The 5,086-nt window shown below is 52.1% G+C and overlaps 1 pseudogene; it reads right to left on the reverse strand.

Annotated features, from left to right (window-relative positions):
* Window positions 1-3,630: 3,630 nt before the first annotated feature.
* On the reverse strand, window positions 3,631-4,415 carry LOC109443661 (ubiquitin-ribosomal protein eL40 fusion protein; annotated as a pseudogene).
* Between the last annotated feature and the right edge of the window lie 671 nt (window positions 4,416-5,086).

Below are 5,086 nucleotides of genomic sequence, written 5' to 3' on the forward strand. Positions count from 1 at the left end.
GCTGAGTCAGAACAGCCCCTCCCTCAATGGTGCTTTCCTGTGAGTACAACCCCCAAGGGTGCTGGGCACTGTGTGGAAAAGAAGGGTGATCAGAAAAGACCCTGCGGGAGACAGCCGGATGGCTCAGTTGGTTAGAGGGCAAACTCTTAACAACAGGGTTGCCGGTTCAATTCCCACATGGGCCAGTGAGCTGTGCCCTCCACAACTAGATTGAAGACAACAAGCTGCTGCTGAGCTGCCGGTGGGGAGGCTGGATGGTTCCGTTGGTTAGAGCGCGAGCTCTCAACAACAAGGTTGCTGGTTCAATTCCCACATGGGATGGTGGGCTGCACCCCCCCTGCAACTGAGATTGAAAATGGCGACTGGACTTGGAGCTGAGCTGCACCCTCCACAATCAGATTGAAGGACAACAACTTAGAGCTGATGGGCCCTGGAAAAACACACTATTCCCCAATTAAAAAAGAAAGAAAGAAAAAGAAAGGAGGAAAGAAAGAAAGAAAAGTAAAAGAAAAGGCCCTGCTAAGGGGTAGGGGCCAGCTGGATATCAATGGAAACGCCTGAGCCATTCATGTCTTTTGCACAAGTAGGTCTTCAAATACCTCCTCCTCTCCTCTCTTCTCCCTTTCCGCCACCCAAGACACATATGGGTGCTCGCAAGCATTACACACAGACTCACAGCAGACCAGTCAAGTCTGACTTGATCGGGAGAGTGAACCAAATGGAGCAGAGAACCCCTCCCCCACTTGCTGCCAAAAGACCTAGGTAGAGAGACCTAAGGATTCCAGGATCACAGTGCAAAACAGAGTCCTCAGCCCTTCCCCCCACCCCTTGCCCCATTCTGGGAACCTCCTGGAGCCAGTCTCTGTGGAAAACAGGCATAACCCCCAACCCAGCCACACAGACCCTGTGCCTGTGCCTCTTTCATGCTCTGTTCCACCCTCCCCTTCTCCCCCACCCCACGTGCTAGCATCCTAATCTTGAAACCCTGGAGACCTCTAGTGACTCAGACAACAGCCAATTCAATGACATTTACTGAGCACATGTTATATGCCTGACACTGAGCCAGGAGCAAGGGCTAAGGAGGGGAATTAGACCTGATCCTTGTCCTCAAACTGTCACAATCTAGTAGGCGGACAGACTGTAAACAGTAAAGACAACACAACGTGGTAAGGGACAGCAATGTACATGGCAACAGGTAGCCCATCTTTATAGGAGACGGAGGAGTAAAAGGAAGATACCTGAGCTGCTTTCTAAAAGTTTTTGTTGTAGAAGATTAAAAATACATACAAAATTAAAACAGTATAATAAACCCTTGTGTCCTCATCACCAGATGCACCAATGATCACCTCATCGTCCATCTTTGTGTGACTGTACCCCACACACACACTGCACCATGACTTTGGACGCAGCTGGGTTGGTTTTGATGGAGGAACAGCACTTCCCTGTGTGGACAAGTCCTTGGAGGGACATTGCAGGCAGAGGGGAATGCAATGCCCGGGGATACCAAGCAGATGTATCAAATCCCAGCCAGACCAGTGGGGCAAAATGCTGCGTCCACCGTGCACACTGGCCCCAAGCCATCTTTCCCAGTGTGACTTGTCACTCTATGGAACTAGGAGTCTCTCGAGGCAAGTCTTCCGCAGAGCCAAGGAAGAGCAGAGCAGGCCCTTTGAGAGCTGGGAGTGAGGCATCAGGCGAGGAGACCCCGCGAAGGCCGGGCCTTGGCGGCCCTGGAGCGCAGGGGACAGGCACCGCGGGCGCGCAGTAGGGCTCCGCCCCGCGTCCGCGAGCGGCCTTAAATATTACCCCGGAGTTTTCAATTATCTCTTCTTAATGGATTTGCAGGGGCTCTTTCATCAAGCGCGGGGTGGCTGGGTGTGGGGGTGTGGGGAGCGTGCGGCGAGGGCTGGAGCTGGGAAAATGGCCCATATTTCAATATTAAAGCCCTTTACGATCGTCAGCAGCATGAAAGATGCTGCAAATAAAACGGAGCCGCCCGCGCCAGCCTCTCCATCTCGCAAGTTTTAATTAACGCTGAGGGGGAGGTGGCTGCGGGGCGGGGTCGGAGGACGGCCAGAGGCGAATCGCGGAGCCTCGTGGATCCCCAGTCCCGAGCGTGAGCCGCGGGGATCCCGCCCGCCAGGCCTAGCGAACCCGGAGCGCGGTGGACCCGGTGAGGCTGCGGAAGATGCCAGCAGAGATGGCGAAGGTGGAGGTGGGGGAGGGGAACAGGTTGATAAATTTCTGAGCGTCTGACCAGGAAACAAACATTGAGTAACTGCAGCCACAAAGCTCTTGTTATCAAACGGGAGGGGGCTTTGGGCTAAAGGACCAAGCTCTTCATATTAACCCTCCTTCAGCCTCTTCTTCCGGCTAACAGCAACCCTCAAAGGCACTCACTCGCTGATCCCAGTCCACGTGCCCCCCACACACACCTTAGAGTTCTCCGACAACCCCCCTCTGTTGGTATCCTCTGGCCCTTGTTTCGGTGAGGCAGACACGCTTCCTGAGGCTCTGGGTCCCCGCCCCTCACGGCTCCAGCTCCGAGACGTCTGCTTTCTCCATCACTCCCTCGGCCTCCCGGGCGGGCCCCATTCTCCCGACGTGCGGAGCAGCGCGCACAGAAGCGCCACTGTTCTGCCTTGGCAGCGGCCTGGCCTGACAGCTTGTGCCTGAGCAACAGACCCATCCGTCAGGCGGGAAGGATGGAGCGACGTCCGGCTGCCCGCTCTGAGGACTCCCCTGGGAGCTACCTCTGGCCTTGGCCCAGACTCCTCTCTTTCCCTTTCTCCACTCCCCCCAACCCTGCCCGCAACTGCCAGTTCAGTACACAGTCTGTCTCTACTCTCCCCATCCGCACCCTGCCCTGCCCCCACCCCTCTACACATTCAGCCTGGAGCCTGAGGCTCAGGCGAACTCTCATGAGTCACACTTAAAGGTCCTTCCCCTATCTACATCCACATGGCAAGCATAATGCTGGCTTAAAAGGATCCAGGGATCTCAGTGGACCACAAGCCAAAGCTAAGTCAACCAATTAACACTGAGAGTTTAAACCAGGACTTTGAGCAAACCCTATAGAGTAGAGGAATTAGAAAACATAATACAAATAAAAGTGTGACCTTTATTCCTGGGTATTTACACATACTTTATGTGTCCTGAAAGGTTTTGCAGAAATCAAATTCTCTTTTCATTGTGTTAAGGAGCTGGCAAGCACCAATTATGACAAATTCTATATTAAAGCAAAAAAGGAAAAAACTCTCCTCTGCTTTCTTTTTGGTGTATATGTTTTTTCTTCTTGTCCATTTGTGGTAATCATCCATCAGGCATGCTTAAAATAGCACATACTATGCAGTATGGTTAGGAAGACAGAACTCACACTTAAACAGCATAGGGAACAAGTACAAAGGGCAAATGTTGTTGAGATATAGAGTAATGGGTGAAGGGGATGAAAATTAAAACATGTTTAGCTTAACCAAGGAAGACCTCCTGGAGAAGATTGGATTTGGAAGTAGAATATAAACTTGAAAAGAAAGTTCTAGATATCGATATAAGGGAAACTTTATTGAAGCCCCAGGACCAAGGGGTTCGGGCAGGGGACTTCCCTGTGGGCCGAGGAGGGGGTGGAGGGCTTTATTTGGCCTCCTTGGGGTGTAGGTTGTTGCTGTGGCCACTCTTCTTGCGGCAGTGATAGCGCAGGGATGCAGACGGGTGTGACACTTGTGGCAGATCACCTTGTTGCAATCGTACTTCTGGGCGAGCTGGCGGAGGGAAGGCTCGGAGGTGCCGCTGGGCAGAGGAAGCACCAAGTGCACGGTGGACTCTTTCTGGATATTAGCGTCTGAGAGTGCTGCCATCCTCCAGCTGTTTGCCCGCAAAAATCAGACGCTGCTGCTCAGGCGGGATGCCCTCCTGGTCTTGGATTTGAGCTTTGACATTCTCAGTAGTGTCACTGGGCTCGACCTCGACCTCGAGTGTGATGGTCTGGCCGGTCAGGGTCTTCACAAGATCTGCGTCTCTGCGCCTGCTGAGGCAGCTGCTCGGCCTCCTCGTTGAAAAGAAAGAGCTAGATGATGCAAATTTGAAAAGAAAGTTCCAGATGGGGAAACAGTGGTCCTAAAGTAGGACAGATTCTATATTTTATTTTGGGTGGAGGAGCACAGACACTTGGCTATAACATATCTTCTCTGAGAATAGAGTAAGATGAAATAAGACTTGTGTGGTGGCAGGAATAATTCAGAGTAAACACTGAGATCTCCAATCATGCTGCAGATTGAAGTGAGTGGGGAGGGGCCCTGAAGCACCCCTTCTCCAAAAGAGTCCTCCATACTTGGGACAGGGATGGGAGGGACACCTGGACTCAGGGACTCAGCCACCACTTCCTGTTGTACCATTAAAAGGTTTGGATACATGGTCATCGAAGGCAGGAAGGGCCCCGCAGCTTCAACCACCAGCTCTGACACAGATGGGGAAGGAGGGGGAGAAAAGCAAAGATTCTCTCCTTCTACCCAGATTATAAGGGGAGAAACTGAGGTCCAGTCACTCAAATTGATAAGTATTTATTGAGCACCTACTATGTACCAAGCACTATGCAAGGCACTGAGGATCCAGCGATGATCAGGGCATACTCCTTGTCAGCAAGGTGCTCACAGTCTAGTGGTGGAGACAATTCACTCATTTAAAAAATATATGAAGCACTTACTATGAGCCAGGCAGAGTTGCAGGAGCTAGAGATGCAAACGAGACAGACTCGATTCCTGCCCTCTTGCAGAGAATTCAGGGTGATGTGTGCTACGAAGGGGAAAGGACCGTTGCCATGCGGAGACATGCTTATGAGGGACACCTACCCTAGTCTGTGAAAAGGGGAAGCAAGGATGATATGGAAGAGGCAACCCAAATCTACCTCAAAGGATACAGAAATATCAGGGGCAGAGAGGCATGGGAGGGTGTGCTGGGCCAAGGTTTGTGTGTCTGTTCAGCATCCCACCAGGAGCTGGTCAAATCAGGTCCAGACCAAGTTTCCTCCTTCTAGGCACAGGATGGCACCAGCCTGCCCCAAAGCAGCTCTTCCAGCATCAGTGGGGAAAGC

Source organism: Rhinolophus sinicus, linkage group LG02, assembly GCF_036562045.2.
Source record: "Rhinolophus sinicus isolate RSC01 linkage group LG02, ASM3656204v1, whole genome shotgun sequence".
NCBI classification, from domain to species: Eukaryota; Metazoa; Chordata; class Mammalia; order Chiroptera; family Rhinolophidae; genus Rhinolophus; species Rhinolophus sinicus.